This window comes from Mastomys coucha, unplaced genomic scaffold (genome assembly GCF_008632895.1).
Source record: "Mastomys coucha isolate ucsf_1 unplaced genomic scaffold, UCSF_Mcou_1 pScaffold20, whole genome shotgun sequence".
Taxonomy (NCBI): Eukaryota; Metazoa; Chordata; class Mammalia; order Rodentia; family Muridae; genus Mastomys; species Mastomys coucha.
In genome coordinates this window covers 107648906-107668511 of record NW_022196903.1, presented here as the reverse complement: position 1 = coordinate 107668511, position 19606 = coordinate 107648906, and the positions used below count along the sequence as shown (strand labels likewise).

General features: G+C 48.7%; 1 protein-coding gene across 3 annotated transcripts in view; it reads right to left on the bottom strand.

The window, feature by feature from the left end:
* Hrh1 (histamine receptor H1) overlaps positions 1–19606 on the bottom strand; it is a 90342-nt gene that overhangs the window by 20229 nt on the left and 50507 nt on the right. The window contains exon 1 of one of the 3 annotated variants that reach the window (XM_031382967.1): positions 6641–6665. The exons of the other annotated variants lie outside the window; for them this stretch is intronic. The gene's annotated coding sequence lies outside the window, so the exon portion shown is untranslated. Of the gene's footprint in view, positions 1–6640; positions 6666–19606 lie in introns of those variants that run through there. 3 annotated transcript variants of the gene reach the window in all.

Genomic DNA, 19606 nt, shown 5'->3' with positions numbered 1-19606 from the left:
GAGGGAGAGGGAGAAAGAGAGAGAGAGAGAGAACACATTCAACACCACTGGTCACAAGGGAACTGCAAATGGAAACCATAGCAGGCACGCCTGCACATTCATTGAACAGTTGAAATAAAGAACAGGGGCAGGAACGCCCAGGAGTGTGCAGAGACTGTACCATGCTCTTCGCATACTCCCAATGACAACTGGAAACCACACAGACACACAGAAGAGAGCACAGCTGTGCCTTAGAGTCCTAAACATGGGGCCCCCTACAGCTCAGCAATGCACCCCCGATCGTCTGTCCCAGAGAAAAGAAAGTGGCATTCACACAAGAACTCACGTTGAGGACCACCCAGTTGCTGTATGCTAATAGGCCCTCAAATGTAGCACAGCACAGAATACCACTGAGCAATACAATAAGAGCGAGCTGGAGGCGCTGGTGTAGCCCAGTGGACAGCTGAGTGTTTAGCCTCCATTCTGCAGCACAAGGGGACAGGGTGCCAATAGATACAGCAATGGGAATGATGCCCCCAGAGCATCCTGACAAGAGAAGCCCACTCAGAAGGCTGCTTCCTACATGATTCTGTTTATACAGCACCCTGGAAAGTATCAAATTAAAGAAATAGACAGTAGACGAGTGGTCACTAGAGGCAAGGAATGCTGGCGTGCTGTGCCCTGGAAGCAGTGATGTCAGCGTGCTGGCTATGATGCTGGACAAGAGCTTTGCAGGCTGCTCCCATGGAAGGAGACTGAGGAAGAAGACATGGGATCATTCTGTATGCTTTCTTTGTTCTGTATTAATTAACTAATGGGGCACTGGGCCTCAGGTAGCCCAAGCTGTCCTCAAATTCTTGGAACTTCTGATCCTCATGTCTCCACCTTCTATGTGGAATGACAGGTGTGCACAAGCAGGCTGGCTTAAGCTAGTTCTCTGAGCATCTTACCACACACATGTATATTCTGGGGCTCGATGTAAAATGTATGAGGCAGCATCTGGGGTGCTGTGTTTGCAGCAGGGTCCCCAATGACACCCATGCTGCTGGATCACCTTACAGCTAGAGCCTCTCTCTGTACAATGCTTGTATTTAGATTGAGATCATCTGGAGAGATGAAAAGAGAAGTACCGTGCACAGATAGTGAAATACTATTCAGTCATAAAAAGAGCAATGTCCTGTGGCTTGCTCTAAGAGAGGAAGTGGGGACTAGAGGATAGCATGTGAAGTAAATAACCCAGGCACAAAAAAGACCAACACTGCATGTTACCTAGCACGTGCTAAAAACAATAATCTGAATGCCAGGCAGGCATTACTCTGGGAGAGTTGAGAGGCAGGACAGGGACTCAGTATGAGGCACAGTTCTTCCAGGGCAGCTTAGGAGGTAGACTGGCTCATAAAGATCGGTGCTCTCTAATTTAAGAGTCACTACAGAGAGGAGGAGCCTGGAGGCTCTAACACAGCCACAGAAAGAAGGAAACAGGACTGATGTTATGTACGTGTGGTGAGGACGTCATGCTGTGCCATGTGAGTGTGTGGTTTCTATCTGGAAAGGCTTAGAACTCATTTAGGGAGATGGGACTCCCCCTGCCCTGATTGAATGGAGACATGTTATATACATGGGTCCCTTTGTTGTTCTCTGGCCCAGCAATATGCCGAGTAAGCTGATGATAAAAATAAATAAATCTCCATTTTAAAAGCTTACAGTCAATAGAGAGAAAAGAATTACCAAGGCAACTATGAAAAGATACACCGGGCCAAATTCTGGAGAAGAGTCCAGAAGGTCTGGCCTAGGGTTTAGGTATCTAGTCTTTAATTCCTTGCCCTTAGCCAGGTTTGGGGCCAAGCAGTCAGGTGTACCTCTTGGTCCCCAGTTTTTCTGGGAACAAGCTCCCCATGGCCCCAGGGCAATAACTGAGCCCACAGCTTCCTGTCTTCATTTCCAGTGATTTCTTTGTCTAAGCACCAGAATAGGCCAGTATCCTCATCTGTTGATGGGCTTGTTTGTGGCTCTCGCCAGTGCCCCCTCCTGGGGCTCAGCTCTAGGTCTCCCCGCCTGGATGCTGGCCACCCATTTCCTTCTCCTGCATGAAGGCTTCTGGGTACAGGCTCAGATTCAAACTCAAGTTCTCTCTCAGGCCACTGCAAAGGTCCCTGTACATTTGGCCTGCTTCTTGTCTCACATCGGCCAGCCCCCAAACCTATCAATCAAAAAGCAATTTCTTGGAGGCTGGAGAGTGGTTAAGAGCACTGACTACTCTTGCAGAGGACCTGAGTTCTATTTCCAGTATCCATATGACAGCTCACAACCATCAGCAACTACAGTTCTGGGGGAGTCTGACACTATCTTCTGACTTGTGTAAGTATTGCATGCACATGTTGTACAGACACATAAAAAGAAAATAAAAAGTAATTTCCCTACATCTACACCTCTCTCTCCTTCCATCGCTTCCTTCACTACTCCTTTTACTGGATCTGTGTGTTTCCTAGCCCACCATTTATTTGCTTTATGTATTTTATAAAGAGCCTACTTTTTAAAGCACTTCCATTTATTTCATTAATAGAAAGCTACCAAAATCCAAAGACTCAATGATGTCACTTCTTCGAGGCATCTAAAGACACTACCAACAGAGGCAGGGAGGAGAGGGGAGGCTCGCAGAGGCTGTGGAGGAAGGGCAGGAGTGGAAGGGGCTGGCCTCCAGGCATAGACTCATACCGAATGGAGATCTTTGTATACAGTGGGACAGCTGTGCTTAACGAGGTTCTGCAGAACATCCCCAAACAGCTGGATGAAAGGATTCTGGGTGCTGAGAACCTCAGAAGGGTGGGTGATAAACTGAAAAGATGGCAGGCATGTTACTTAGCATGTCAAAATACCTAAATATGCACAATCATTAGATGCCAATTAGAAAACGAAATCATGCAACGCCTAGGCATGGTTTTTGTGTTCCGTGTAAGCTTTCCATAGCCTTGAATGTGTTGACAACGGTTGAATGTAACTGAGTTCTAGAGGGTTCTAGCTAGCAACTGTGAAGGAGGCTCATCCTTGAGGAAGGGGAGCTAAGCCCTGGAAGGAAAAGCATTGGAGCCACCACATCCCACTCCAGAGGGCTTTATTTAGATGCTCCTGGAAGTAAAGGGAGGGCTACGACACAAACTCAAACACAAATCAGGGACACTATTAATCACCACCATGTCTGTGTGCCTTGGTCATTCCAGACGCCCTCAACTGTGGGAGCATTTGAAATCTCATCACAGTACCACAGTTCTTATCCATGAAGGAAGAGTCCGTCTGAGTACTACAGGGCAGTCAAAGAGAACCCCGCCCATCCGTAACTGCAGAGCTTGGGAGGCTGAGGCAGGAGGATCTCAAGTTCAGAGTGGACCTAAACAATGTGGTAAGGCAGAGTCTCAAAAAAAAATCTTTTTTCAAGATTCATTTATTTTATTTTATGTGCATGTCTTTGCCTACATGGGTAGTTGGGCACTGTGTGCATGCAGTACTCATAGAGGCCAGAAGAGGGTATCAGATCCCTTGAAACTAGATTCCCAGATTGTTGTGAACAGCCTTATGGGTACTGGGAATTTGAACCCAGGTTTTCTGCAAGAGCAACCGGTACTCTTAGCCAGAGTTGGGAGCACTTTGCCAGTATGTATGAAACCCTAGGTTAGAACTCCAGTGCTGAAAGAAAGGGAGGAGAGGAACAGGGAGGGGAGGGGGGGAGGAGAAGAAGGGGAAGGGAGGGGAAGAGTGTTTGCTGCTGAAGTATAAGAAACTGAGTTAAGACCCCAAACACCCATGTAAAAAGCCAGGTGTGACTGTGCAACCCTAGTACAGAGAGTGAGAGCAGGCTGAGACAGAAGGATTGCTGAGGCCCACTGGCCAGCTAGGCTAGCGAAGACTGGGGGAAGTGAGCGAGCTCCCAGTTCAGTGAGAGACTGTCTCAAAGGGACATGATGGAGAGCAAGACGCCTGGCATCCTCCTTCGGCCTCGGCACAGGTGCACATGTGTGAGCTTACCTGTACACACGAGCGAGTACATTCACATACAGGTGCACACACTCGTATACCACTCACAGAACAATATGAAAAATTATTACTAATAATAAAGAGTTCAGGAATAACTCGACAGGAGAATGCTTGCTAAGCATGTGGCCAACCCTATTCTCTGATGCTGGAGAGGTAAGATGGCAGGGAAAGAAGGAAGAATGAGAAGTACAGATGTTAATGGGCTTCTACTTAACCTACAAATCCCATCTTAAATGTTTTTCTCCATTCATTTATTTGATGAATGTGTATAGTGTGTGTGTGTGTGTGAGTGTGTGTGTGTGTGTGTGTGTGTCTGTGTGTGTTATAGCACATGTGTACATCAGTTCTTTCCTTCTACTATGGGGTCCCATAGATTGGACCTAAGTTGTTGGGCTTGATAGCAAGGGTCTTTCCTTGCTGATCCATCCTGATGGCCACTCACAAAGCCCATCATCAACGTTCCTTTCTCTTCCAAGCTTTTCTGTGTCCTTCAGCAGACTCTGAAGTAGGCTCAGACAGTGACAGAAGTAAGCTATGGAAGTGAAATATTCTTTTCTGGGGGTTCTCATGGTACAAGTCTCTCAACTCAAGTCAGAGTCCTGAGATGAAATTTCAAGTCTCTATTCAGGTTTCTAACACTCTGCTGGAATGAATGAATGAATGAATGAGTGAGTGAATGAATGAAGTCACGTGTACTTCTGCCCTCACATGAGCCAAGAAAATGAGACATTTACCTGCATCTCCAGCATCTGGCTGAGTGGCTTTTAGTCTTGACTGCTCTTGATGTCACCAGGGGAGCTTTAAGGACTGTGGTATGAATCCCACCTAGGATACAATTCTGACTTAACTGGCCTAGGGTAGTCTTGGAAACCCTCCACATGGCCTCAGTGTAGCCCAAGATTGTCATCTGCATCCTAACCCAGCACCCAGCCGGTGGAGAGGCCCAACAGGGATTCCTGCTGTTGGCTTATCCAGCTCAGACCCAATACCATCCATTGCTAGGTTTCATGTTATGCTAATTCATTAATATATTCAGGAACTATTAATTAAGCAGTAACATGGTAGCAGGTGCTATGCTTGGCCGAGCTGCTGGAGATGGGGCCATAAACAAGACGCCCACCTCTCTCCCTGGTCCCTTGAGAATTAGGGAGCATGGGGGCCATGTGCCACCAGCTCTTCCAAGAACTTTCTGCCCTGCTGGTTAATTGGTCGGGCTCACCAGCCATCATTTCTCTGGCTGCAGGCAGCCAACCTCGCTCACTTTGGGCTGCTTGCTGTAGCAAAGGTTATATAAGGATAGATCGCATTCACTTAAGGACACAGGAAGCTCCCAGATGTTGGACCAAGTACAGAGTGGCCTCACCTAGACAGCCCCACAAGCTGTCATTGCCCACTACAGCTCTGGGCAGCCAACGTACACTTCTCTCTGGGTGTGGGTTTATACAAAGAAACGGAAAGGCCCCAGCAAAGGACCCAGCTCATAATTAGCACCCAGGTTGGAAGACATCCCTAGAAGCTACTGTCTTGGCACTCTTAGCCTTTCCTGGAAACTCTCTACATAAGCTGGGGGCAGCACACACCCATGACCCCAGAATATAGGGGGAAGGAAGAATCAAGAGCATCTCAAGTTTCAAACAAGTCTCCATAGGGAGAAGACCTTGCCTCAAAAAAACAGAACCACACCGTACACTGGAGGACAGAGTCTGATGCCTGGTCCTCACTGCCAGCAAGCCTCCCCTCAAATCCTCAGCTGCTTCCTCTCTGGACTGCCTATTCCATCCATCCTCCATACAGAAGCCAGACAATGTCTGTACAGCCATGACTCCAGTCACCTCTGTGCCCTGCTCCAAGCACTTCTGGATTTTTACTGTCAGATTATAACGGAAACCCAGCTCTATGTAAACGAAGGTGAGCGCAGGCGACATGAGGCTGCATCCGCTTCCCACACAGGGCATTACAGCCGACAGCAAGCTATAAATATGCACACAGAGGGAGGCTCATATTTGTACTTATATACACAGGTATCCATGCACATATTTGAAGTCACTAAAATCTCTAGGGGAGGGCTGAAGAGCTGCTCCTCGGCAGTTAAGATTATGAACCTGTAACTCCAGCTCCAGGGGAACCCTTGGCAAGCACCTGCGCTCACACGTGCATGTATTCCCTCCACAGACTCACACATATACATATGATTTAAACAAAAACATAAGTCTAAAGCCTATTTTAAAAACCCTACTGGGGTCTTACAGAGGCAGGATCCTAATGTTCTATGGGGACCTTGCCATAGGGCCACTGGCTCGGACATCTGCCTGCCCTCAAATCTCCCTCCCTTCCCCTAAAACCTCCAGCCTGCCTCAGTGTGCCCGTTTTCTCTCCTTTTCTCTTTCCTTCCCCACCACAGTCATTCATTCTGATCCTTGGAAGGACACCAAGTCATTTGTGCGATGAATCAACCTAGCTTTCCCCAAGAGTCTCTTTCCTGTTCCCTACTCCCATCAGAGATATCAAGATAAGCACATGGACTCCACTCTGGGGAGGCACCCAGGGCCCAGAGAGGGGCTGCTTCCACGCAAACGCCTTAGGACACCTACGCTTCCACACCCCGACCCATCAAGTGCGCCTCGCCACCTACCTGTGTCTACGCTGCTCTCTCTGCCAGGAAACACCAAGGCTTTCCCTCGGCTCCTAACTCCCAGCTCTGACATCACTTCCTGTTGGGTATTCCTTGACCTCACAAGGCAAGTTCACCTACTTCCTTCTCTGGGGTTTTCTCAGTTCTGTATACTTCAGTCCCAAGCCTTATCAAGCTGGGCTGTAATTCCTTAATTGCCAAGCAGCCTTGCCCGGATTGTGGGTGTTGACTGGAGAGGGCTGAGTCATGTCTGGGTCCTTGGTGCCAAGATCCCAGGAGGCTCTCGGTAGGGTATTCAGAGGCTCAGAGGCTGCCTGTACCATGCAAGACTGTCCCTGCCCTCTCTTCCCTGCTTGTCCTCTGGAGAGGCCAGGCCTGGCTCTGGGGCCCTGCAGGCCTGCTTCTCAATTGGTTCTGAACAGGTTGCCACCCCAGGAAGGAAAGGCAGCTTCCTGACGGGAAAAGTGGAAATTGTACCATCTTCAGACCACACCTGATCCTGTCCATGACTTCCATGTGGAACCCTGCTGGCCCTAACCAAGTGAACTCTGGGGTCCTGGATTTGGGATGGCCCCCCCAAAGGCCTTGAAGGCACAGATCTGATCCTGGCATAGTTTGACATTTTCAAGTGCCGCATCCTTCAGGTAGCTCCAAACACCAGCAGCCACGGGGCTCTGCCACACCATCCTCACCTTATCTCAGTGTCTAGAGTCAACAGTCACCCCAGGAAGGCAGAGTCTGCCCCCAGGCCTCACCCTCAGCTCAGCCTTATCCCTCCCCCAGCACCATCTCCTACTTAGCTAACCCTCAGCCACATTTGCAGAGGAGGCTCCACCCCTTGTCTCTGTGCACAGTTACAGCGTGGAGTCTCTGTGAACTGAAGCAGGGTCTGAAGACCCCTCTACACCATTGCCTCGGACAGACACATCCTCAACCTAAAATCTAGACCAGAGAGGCGCTGAACCTGTGCTCCCATCTAGGTGAGATGCCTCCTCTCTCCCTGACCTAAACTGCAGGGTAGGATGAGATCAGCCCCCCCCACACACACCCCCACCACAGGCAGTACCAATTTCTACTAGCTCAAGAACATTGGCCTTGGTCAGCCAGAAGGGCCCAGCACTCACCAGCCTTACACAGCAGGGGCTCAGAAAAGAGGGAAGCACATGGCAGAGGAACATGACTCCTTTGTTTTGCCTGCACTTATTGGGCGGGGGGCGGGGTGAGGATAAATAGAGGTGAGGGGAAGTCTCAGTCTTTGCTCACAGAGCTTCATGGGCCCCCCCATTGCCTCATAATTTTATCCCCCTTTTCCAACTTCTTCGCCAAGCAAGGTTAGAGCGCGTTTCACCCGCTCCCCTTTGTCTGGGTAGTGCTACTGCCAATTCATGTTGATGTTTCTCTAAAACAGATAAAGGAGAACGGATGTGCTCAGAGGGTTCAGAGCCCCACGTTCTGGCTCCTCCTCACCTTCCTTGCTCTGTGCTCTCCCAGAGAGCACTCAGAGCAGCTTAGCAACACAGAGAAGGGCCTCAACATTCCCCAGCACAGAGGGCGGCTCCCCAGGAACATCTGCGCAGCAGTGAACAACAGCCTGGAAATGGAAGTCCTCCCAGACACATGTAGACCACAGTGACCAAGCCTTGAAGTGCTTGAAGGGAGGCAGGCAAGGCAGCTGGCTGAGAAACAACAGGCTGGACCGATTCGGGATGGAGAGAGGATTTCCCTGGTGCCTTCAACCACGCTGGGCAGGGGATGACTTGCTCTGTCTTTTCCTTGAGTGGCATCTGGCTACAGAGCGGGTTGTCGTCAGCAACCTGAGCCACTGCACCTTCCTGCCTGAGGCTTTTAAAACAGGTTCCCCAACTTTTCTCCCTGCCTCCCGCTTTCCAGAACTCATGCAGCAGTTTGAATCACACAGTGAACTCCCTTGGAGAGGTCACTCACTGGACAGATGAACGACAGGCCTGCGGCCCATATTTGGATGTTTTAGTTAAAACTCAACAGGACCATGTGCTGTCCAACCATTCAGCAACTGTTCTGCTTCTCAGGGAAGTGCCTGCAGATGCTGGGAAGTGGAAAGTAATCACAAATGGCTCCCAGGAGAACTTCCCAGTGCAGGGAGGTCACCACTTCAAATATTCAGGATGTTATGACCCCTTGTCCCAGCCCAGCCCTGCTGCCCTCACACAGACCCCGACTCCAGCTATCTTGGAACTTTCTAGTCTCTGAGCCAGGGGCGGGGCTTGGAGAAGCTGCCAGCTGACTGGAGCACCTCCTTGAGATGTTTCCCTGGAACATCAGGTTACATAAGGATAACAGGATGGTTCTCTGTGGTGCGTGTAGAGCCTAGGGAAAGGCTCTCCCCTACAGCTGCAGCTTTGGACCCTGTCAGAGGAAAGCCATGTATACTATAGCACCATTCACAGTGGCCAGTTGGAGAAACGGCCCACGAGTCCACAGCAGAAAAGAGTGGTCGCAGTGTGGTTCCAACATACAGGATGTGATGATTCACACTGACTGCCACGTCACAAGATGCAGAAACATTTTAGGAAGCAAACATCTGGGCACATCTGTCAGGGAGTTTCTAGATTAGGTGACCAGATGTAGGAAGCCCCATCCTAACTGTGTGTATCAACATCTTATGGGCAGGAGCCCCAGACTGGATAAAAAGGAGACAGACAGCTGGGTACCAGCATTCACCTCTCTCCACTTCCCAGCTGAAGGTACAATGTGACCAGATGCTGCCACTGTGCCTGCCGTCGCTGCTATGACACACTATATCCTCAAAGTGAGTCGAAAATAAAGCCTCCCTTCTTGAGCTGGATTTTGCCATGTGGTGGGTCAGAGAAAAGCACCTCATCTGCAGTGGGATGCTCTTTGGTCTTATAAGAACATCACAAGCTATTCTGCCACACGCTACAACGCAACATGCAGGGCCAGCTTTGCAGATAGCTCAGTGACAGAGTACCTGCTTAACACATGCAAAGCCCTGAGTTTTATCCCTTGCGTTGACCAAGAAAAGGTCCACCTTAAAATTCTTTAAATTAAAAATTTGTGTGTCTGTGTGAATGTATGGCACCTATGTGCAGGTACCTGAAGAGGCCAGAAGAGGGCACCAAATCAAGTGCAATTGGAGTTATAGTTGCTTGTGAGCCATCATGTGGGTGCTGGGAACAAAACTCGGGTTCTCTCTAAGAGCAGCAAGCAACTACTGAGCCAGTTCTCTAGACCCAAGAGCTCACTCTTGTGGGCTAATGACTTCTCAAAGTGAAAGGATAGATGGATGCAGAAAGGCTTAAGTTAGAAATGGGGTGGGGAGAACAGAGAGCTAGGATTGAAGGGAACAGAATTCAATGTGGGAAGGCAAAAGCATTCTAGAGAGGAGAAGGGGAGGCAGCTGCATGTGAGCATAATTGATGTCACTGAACCACGCTGCTGAAGTGCTCAGGACCGTGAGTCCCGTGTTACTCACATTGAACCACAACAGCAGAGTCAGGAGAGGCCTGCAGCATTGGAATGGGGCCTTCCACCCATGAGCTCATCAAGGTGAGGACATTTTCTAGAGTCCTGGATAGCAGAGTGGCAGGAACTCAAGTGGATCCAGGATACCCTGGAGGCACGAACTCTGCATGATGTTACCATCCCTGTATGTAGCAGACACTATAACCACTCCAAATCTTCCACACATGCCCCATCTCTCAGAGGATCTGCATCTAAGACCCAAGGACTGGACAACAGTCTTGAGAGAAGGAGCATTTTGAATGTAAAATGTGAATTATTTGTTACATTTTGTTTAAAAAGTGATGTGGAACCCTCTTGAAAAATATGGCATGCAGAGCTGGGGTATGGCTACCTGGAAAATGACCTGCCTCACACACATGAGGTCCCAGGTTCCATGCTCGAAGAGGACAGGCAACAAAATGATGCATACAGACAGAAAACAGAAACATAGGGGAAGATGGGATGGGTGCAGCAGGCAGCCCTTCCCAAGTTGCTACAGTAACCTTGAACTATCTGTTCTGAGCTTGGTATAGTGACCTTGAACTTATCTGTTCTTTGGAGTTTGGCTCAGGCTGTAGAGGGGTGGACATAGTTTGCAATTTAAGATTAGGAGGGAAAAGCCAGCTACTTTGACACACAGGGTGACAGAAACCAATTTACTGTCTCAGCTGTGTGTTGAGCACATATTTTCACCTACAAAGTGCCCACGGGAGACTTCGCCATGCTGCACCTCTTGCTTGTCGCAGCTTCCCAGGGGATCACGAGCCTGAGTCCAAGGCTTATTCCTATGTAGTCCTGTTACAGCGAGCAGGTCACTCAAACTCAGTATCTCTGTTCATGATGGGAACTGGAGTCATCATACAGTGACACATGACTTCAGACAGAGGCCACTTTGTGGAGAGCACAGAGCATGTCACAGGTCAGGCTGGAGCTAAAGTGGTGTTGCTGACCTCATATTCAAGGCCTCTCTGTGCTACCTAATCAGCAGCTCTTACTTGAGGTCAGATGTGGAGCCTGAAGACTTCTCTGCATTGTCTTATTAAGTTCCTGCCACAATGCCAAGAAGTAATTACTGTTACTCTTCCAGACAGGAAAGCAAGGCATGGAGAGGTTAAGCAGTTTGCAGGAGGTCATGGAGCTGACAAGAAGGTAAATTCAGATTTGGATCCAAGCCCTTATGATGACTGTTTGTATCCAACACTACCTTCCTTATTCCATTTGAAACAACACATGAATACTGCACAAATGTAGCATATGAATTTGTAGATTATTATAAGATGAATACCTAGAAAAATGTTTGGCATCCATCCCCCACATGGCTCCCACAAGTGACAAGTATTTTGACTTTAAAGACTCTTAATGTCTGTAAAAATGCACCCCAAAGGACAGGAGAGTTGACTCAGTAAGTAAAGAGCTTGTCGTCAGGGACCCCAAAGTTCCATAAAAGCCAGCTGTGATTCCAGTGCTGTGAAACCAGCTGTGGCAGTATGCACCTGTGATCCCAGTGCTGTGAAACCAGTTATAACGGTATGCACCTGTGATTCCAGTGCTGTGAAATCAGCTGTGGCAGTATGCACCTGTGATTCCAGTGCTGTGAAACCAGCTATGGCAGTATGCACCTGTGATTCCAGTTCTGTGAAGCCAGCTGTGGTGGTATGAACCTATGATACCAGTGCTGTGAAACCAGCTATGGCAGTATGCACATGTGATTCCAGTGCTGGGAAGCTAGCTGTGGCAGTATGTACTTATGACCCTAGTTGAGAAGGTGGAGGTAAGTGGGTGCCTAGCCACTCTAGTCAATTATTGAGCTCCAAGTTTACCAAGAGATCTTGCCTCAAAAAAAATGGATAGCAACAGAGGAAGATGTGACCCCAAACTCTGACCTGTCTACATAACTGTGCACATACATGACTGTGCCACACACATGAAGGCAGGAAGGAAAGGGAGGGGGAGAGAGAGGTAGGTAGGTAGACAGAGAGGGAGGGAGAAAGGGACGGAACCCTAAGACTTTATATTCTTGCTCATTTAAAAAACTCGATAAGCCTTTTAAATTCTTGAGGTGCCAAAATAGAACAGGGGAGTGCTCATGCTAGCAGAGCAAGTCCTCTCCTGCAGCAGTACACCTCAGTCTCTGACCTTTAATCTGATTTAAAAAATAAAGCCAACCTTATTTTGAGTGTATGAGTATTTCCATGTATGTATGTATGTATGTATGTATGTATGTATGTATGTATGTTTGTATGCATGTATGCATGTGTACCACATATGTGCAGTGCCCTTGGAGACTAGAAGAGGTCATCATAACCCTGGAACTGAAATTATAGCTGATTCTGAGCTACCATGTGGGTGCCATGAGCAACAAACACCCTTCCCACGGGGCCTTCTCTCCAGCCCCCATTCCAGTTTATTTTAACGTGTGAGTTCCTCTCCCATCCATTTCACTTCCTTGTTCTTTCTGGGTAGAAAGCATGGGGTTCAGCTGGATGGAAAGGGATGTGGTCTGGTGTGCATGCCTAGGCTCACTGTCACACACTGTCCTGCCCCCCGTGTGCTCTGTAGATCAGACCTAGACCCCAGTTCATACTCTGGTCTGACACCTTGGGTAGGAACTCGCCCTCTCTAGAAGGCTCAGGATGCCTGGTTGTCTTACATCCCCAGCTCCTGGAAGTGGTTGGCACCTCACACAGTTGTCTTTTTCTTTGTCCCCTTAAAATCTTTTTTTTTTTTTTAGGTTGTAAAATTCTCAACAACAAATGTGCCCTCTTCACCTTGCAAACACTTGGTTCAGCGATGTTATGTATTCGTATTGTGCAGCCAGTTTCCAGAACCCTCCACCCTAAATAACTGACATTCCACATTTATTAAATAACTTCTCATCCCCCCCAGCTTCTGGTAACCCATTTACTTTCTGTCTCTATGAACCTGACTCCCTCATGTGTGTGAAGCCACAGTCTTGTTTCTCTTGTGACACATTGGTTTTATTGTTATTTTATATCAATCAATCTATTTTGTATGTATGCATGTGTGTGCATGTGTGTACATGTGCATGTATGTGTGTGTGCATATATATGTATGTGTGTATGTGTGTGTGTTTATGCATGTATGTGGTATACCATGCCATGGCATGTATAGGAGGTCATAGGATAACATGCCAAAGCCAATTCTTTCCTTCCACCGTGTAAGTCCCAGAGATTGAATTCAGGCTGTCAGTCTTGGCAGCCAGTGCCTGTACCTGCTGATCCAGATCTCGCTGGTTTATGACAGGCTAGCCTTATAGTCTACCTACTTTGCTGCACGTGGCAGGGTTTCCTTCCACTTACACGCTGAGGAGTGACATCTTACCACATCCAATACAAGAGACGTGTAATCCTAACACTCAGGAGGCTGAGACAGGAGATTCTCTGGGTCAAGGACAACCTGGGCTACCTAGCTCAAAAAGCTCCAAAGAACAACAAAATCACTAAGTATAAACAAAGAAAAGCTGGAATGTGGGCCTGGGGGTCCTGAGAGTGAGGCTGAATGCTGGGACAGGCAATAAGGATGTGGAGGGGGAGGAGGGAGCTGACATAAGAGCCTGGGCCCAGCACTTCTTTGAAGGAACCCTGCTCACTGAGTCCTCACTCGGAGGCATCGATCCATTCTTGTCACTTTTATTGTTCTTGGTTTTCACAGCTCTCTACAGTGAGTTATTAACCTCATCGCACATGCCAACTGTGCAGAGGTAGAAAATTCTGCTCTGCTATAGTCCTCGGCAGGGGGGGCAGCCTAGTGCTGGCAGAGGCCAGCTCACTGCTGCAGGGGAGGGTGCAAAAGCAACACCAGATCCCTGTCCTGCCTCCTAATAACAAAGCAGCCATCTCTAAACCAACCCTGGATTCCTTCCTTCTGAATCTGCATTGTGGGCCCGGAAACCTACTGTGGGTGGCTTGACAAACCAACCGGAGCTGACACGTAACTGGGACCTATCAGGAACTGCCTCTTCCACATCTCTTCAGTTACAGAATTCTTACCTCCTAGTAGAAAATGAGACAGAGATATTACCGCAGAGTACTAAACCTGCACTGCCCACTGAATACACTGACTTGGACATAGTAAGGCACTCTATGTTGGTTGTAGGCAAAGATGAGTGAAGGGGTGGATGGTAAACACAGAGGGAGTCTTCATTCTTCATCCTTATGGACTGGCCCCCCAGTCTAGAGAACAGCGCCATATCTGGTGCCCAGAAGTACCACTACCACCGCCACTGGCTGGTTTCTTCTACATGTGATACTTTCAGATGACCCTGGTATTAGAATAACAAGCTTGTAATCTTTTCTGCCACCCTCCAGAGGGTCTTTGACCATGAGCAGCGCTATGCTTGGGCACCTGCCTTCTGGCTGCATAGCCCTCTGCTCTGAGCAGGCTCAGAATCAATCTGCCCCCTTTAAGTGCCGTTGACTATGCTTCTCAGAAGGCGCCAGGGCATCTCCCCTCCCATGAAGGAAAAGCAAGCCTCCCTTCATGTTTGTTCCACTCTCCTTGCTCCTCATGTTCTGGAAGTATTTCTGCCCATCCCCCAGCACTCTTCCCCCTTGAAGCCTCCTGGTTAACACAGTGCCACCCCCTATGCCACCATCCCACGTGCCCAGGGGCCCAGCTCACCACACCTGCCCAGAGAAGCCTTTGCATTTGAGCCACATGGCCCTCTGAACATGACAGTCTTCTGGGAGCCTCTTTCATCTTCTTTAGCATGCTCTATTTTACTTTGCTGGTCTTGGTAATGGTTTGATCACGTTTACTGGGACTGAACATACTGAGCATCATGTAGATCAATGACTAGGATGTGTGTGCAGCTATGGTTTGAATGTCTATGTCCCTCCAGGCAGCCCAGCTGAAACTTAAACTCCCAAGACAATAGCAATAAAAAGTGGATGTGTGGCTCAAAGGCAGAGTACGTGCTTGGTGAGTTTGAGGCCCTGGGTTCAAGTCTCAATGCCAATATTAATCAATGTTGACAAGGATAAGAAGAAGATATGGCACCTTTGGGAGGCAGAGACCATGCCAGCTACTTCCTGGGCAAGATTAATCTTTATAATCAAGGCTCCAGAAAGTCTTGACTCTTTCATCTCTTGTGCCACACAAGGGAGGGCAGTCAGTGCCTTCTGAGGAAGGAGCCCTCGCCAGATAGGAACTTGCCAAAACCATAATCCTGGGCTTACCAGCTCTACACTGAGAAACAAATTTCTGTTCATTATAAATTACCCACTCTCAGGCAATTTGTGATAGCTATACAAAAAGACTAGGGGTAGATAAACTATCTTGTCTAGCATGCAAACCTCTCTAACCATGCAGATCCCTTTAAACATGCAGACCTCTAACCATGCAGATCTCTCTAACCATGCAGATCTCTCTAACCATGCCGATCTCTAACCATGCAGACCTCTAACCATGCAGATCTCTCTAACCATGCAGATCTCTCTAACCATGCAGACCTCTAACCATGCAGATCTCCAACCATGCAGATCCCTTTAAACATGCAGACCTCTAACCATGCAGATCTTTCTAAACATGCATATCTCTCTAACCATGCCGATCTCTAACCATGCAGATCTCTCTAATCATGCAGATCTCTAACCAAGCAGATCTCTGACCATACAGATCTCTCTAACCAAGTAGACCTTTCTCACCATGCAAGGCCATTTTATGAATGTACAGGCTAAGGATCAGAGATGCTAATCACACAGAGCTAGTCACACAGCTAGGAAAAACAAAAACAAAAACAAAAACAAAAACAAAAACAAAAACAAAGCTAGCTAGCCAGCCAGCCAGTCAAGCAACCCTTTTTATGGTCTTATAGTACATTAGACATGTGGGAACATAAGAGAAGTCCTACTTATAAGTGCTAATATTCTAGTGGGGAGACACGGGCCACAAAGAAAAACTCCAGTAAATAAATAATGTGCCAGGTAGTGGAAATGCTAAGACACATTGATGGATTAAAATGGCCGAGGTGAAATGGTGGCATCCAAGCAGGGACCTAAAAAATGAGGGAATCAATGATACTGACACCTTTGGGAAAGAACATCCCAGAAAGAAGACACAGTCAGTGCAAAGGCCCTGGGGGGACATGCCCTGGCATGGAAGATGAACAGCAAAGAATTAGGTGTGGCCAGAGCTGACAGTGAGTGGAGTAGAGACATGGGAAGAACTTTGGTTTTGGCCTGATCAAGGAAAGGAGCCCTGGAGGATGATTTCCAGTGCCCACACTCTCGGTGGCTATGTTCCGCGACTGACTGACTGACTGACTGGCTGACTGAATGACTGATTGGCTGTACTCATGAACATCACAAGAAAACTGGGGCCTATTCCCATCAAACCCGGCAGGCTGCCATCCATCTGGGTAGTCTGAAAACAATGCCACAGAGGCTGGATTTGAGCAAGCAAGGACAGCAAGTCACTACAGTGAAAAGACCCTCCACCATGTCCCCCAATCCCCATGGGGCTAAGTGGAGTTCTACAGTGGCCTTCAGAGAATCAGCTTCTCAGGACCATCCCTGGGATGTGTTCTGTGAAACTGCTCTCTGCGAACCAGAGGCAGCAAGAAAAGGCAACATCTGCGGTGACTCACCAGAGAGGGATGAGAACTGCGTCCAAGCTGGGAAAGAATCCATTTGAAGTGACACAGTTGCCTCAAAATGGATAGAGAAAGCCTTTTCTTTTTCCTCCCATTTGAAGGAAGGCAGAGCCCTGTAGACAACCGCCTCACAGTGGGAGGAAACTGGCATCTGAGATTCCTGTTGCAAGTCTCTCTGAGGCAAAAATATAACTGTGGGTCTGTGGCTGGCACCAGGCTCACAATGAAGTGCCATTTGATGGCCGGATGCAGCATGCCTCTCGCCATTCCTCCCCAAGATGAATTCCACTGCACAAGTTCTGATTGGCTGTCCACTTGACCCAGCCTGTAGTGTGAAAGAACCCACTGGAGCCAGGAGACCAGTTGAAAGCTCAGTGTGAGGGTGGGCACCAGTGCTAACCACAGGGTCTTCCTCAGTCTCCCTCCACCTCTTTTTTTTTTTTTTGAGAGAGAGGGTTTCTCGCAGAACCTGGAGGTTGCCAAGCTGGAGGGTGGACACCCCATCTTTCCCTTCCCTCCCCAATGCTGGGCTTACACTTAATTTTTATGTAGGTTCTGGGGACTGAACTCAGGCCCTCCTGCTTATTTAAGCAAACACTTTATGATCGGGCTATCTCCACATCCTGCTACTTTTTACATTTCTTCAAGGGTTGAGGATGGAACCCAGGGGTCACACATGTTAGACAAGTGCTTACCATTGAACTAACTCAGCTTAGCAGTGCTTGTTACAGAAGTGTTCCTCAGGTTGTCTGAGCTCCGGGGGTGAGAGGCTAGGAGTATTCGGTATTCCATATGGTTTTGGTTTACATTCTAGTTTCTGATGGACTGGTCAGACATGTCACACTGAAGAGGCACTCAGCGAATATTTACTGTCTGAGAGGCTAAGTCGTGGACTTTGAGGGTGCAGAGCACATCTGTCTCCAGGGCACCCCTCTCACTGGACATCTGTCTCCAGTGTACCCCGCTCGCTGGACATCTGTCTCCAGGGCACCCTGCTCGCTGGACATCTGTCTCCAGGGCACCCCGCTCACTGGACATCTGTCTCCAGGGCACCCCGCTCACTGGACATCTGTCTCCAGGGCACCCCGCTCGCCGGACATCTGTCTCCAGGGCACCCCGCTCACTGGACATCTGTCTCCAGGGCACCCCGCTCACTGGACATTTGTCTCCAGGGCACCCCGCTCATTAGACCTGGGCTTTCACCTCTAATGGATGGGCAGAGAATAAAGGCAGATGCTTTAATTTATTGCTTAATATGTACAAGCAACAGTATCTCATTTTGTCCTGAAGGCAGCACTTGACAAGGTAGAGATTAGCCCCATTTAAGAGACAAGGAGAAGGAGGCTGGAGAAACAGCTCAGCTGCTGAGAACATCGGCTGTTTTTGCGGAGGACCTGGGTTATGTTCCCAGCACCTACATGGCAACTCACAACTATCTGTAACTCTAATTCACTACTCTGTTCTGGCCTCTGGGGCCACCAGGCACACATGGAGTATACACACATACATGCAGGTAAAACACATACACACTTAAATCTTTAAGAAGAAAGTGGGGACAGGAAAGATGGCTCAGCAGTAAGGAACACTTGCTGTTCTTCCAGAGGACCTGAGTTTGGTTTCCACAGCCCATGTCAGGAGGCTCACAACCATCTGCAACTCCAGTTCCAAGGGATCCAAAGTCTCTGGCCTCCGTAGGCAGCTGCCTTTACATGCACATGTCTTCATGCAGGCATACACCTCCACCTTCACAGAGCTAAACGTAATAAAAATAAATCTGAAAGGGAGAGAATGAAAGACACAGAGAGAGAGAGAGAGAGACAGGAAAAGAGCAAAGATAGACACCCAGAAAGAGGGCGAGTTAAGCCGCTTCCTACTAACGTTTAGTGTTGGCTATCTTGTACCAACTCTGGAGTGGGATTCAGGGGAGCAAGCCCAGGTCCCAGCTTCTGGAAATCGAAGTCTTCCTGGGCAGTAGAACTGAACAAGGAGCAAGAGTTCATCCCTAAGTCTCCTTCTCCTGAGCTGAGCCCCGACTTCTCCTGTAAAATGGAGCTAATATGTCTCGCATACGGTGAGAAGGGGGCCTGTAAGGCTGGGTGGGCCCACACTGAAGAGTGTTTCCTTACCACAGAACCTGACACACTAAGCGTTTAACAAATAACAGGGCTCACTGACCACCACTAGAGAGCCAAGCGACCCCTCCCTCAAAGCACTGATCCATCCTACCAGCTCTCAGACCTGTCCTGTGGACTGGGTGCCATGACTCCTCCGTAACAAACACACTTGTTGTAGCCTGACTCTCCGTGGGACAGCATTAGGAGGTAAGATCTTTAGGGAGTCATCAGGCTTAGAGAAAGTCATTAGGTGGTCCCATCCCAAGATTAGGGTCCTTGTAAGAAGAGGAAGAGCTCACCAGTTTCCTCCCTGGCCATGTGAGGATGCAGCAGGAAAGAGGCCATTGAGAGGCCTCCACACTGGCACCTGAGCATGAACCTCCAGACTCAAGGAGGGTGACAAGTGTCTGCTAAGCCACTTCTGTGATGGCACTTTGTCAGCAGCCTGACAGACCAAGGTGGTTTGAGAGCTGTGGGGCAGCGGCCAGATGCGAGGGAGTGCACACACACTCAGTTCTAACTTACAACTAACTTTCATTGTCAAGCACACAAAGAAAAGAGTGAAAACTCCCCAGGCAAATCAATTGCTCCCAAGTCCCTCTGTTAATAAGTATTTCTGAACTGGATGTTTTACATTTTAGCATTTCAGTAGGCAGCACAAGACAGAGAGCACTGGGGGGACAAGGCAGGGAGCACTGGGGGGCCAAGGCAGGGAGCACTGGGGGGACAAGGCAGGGA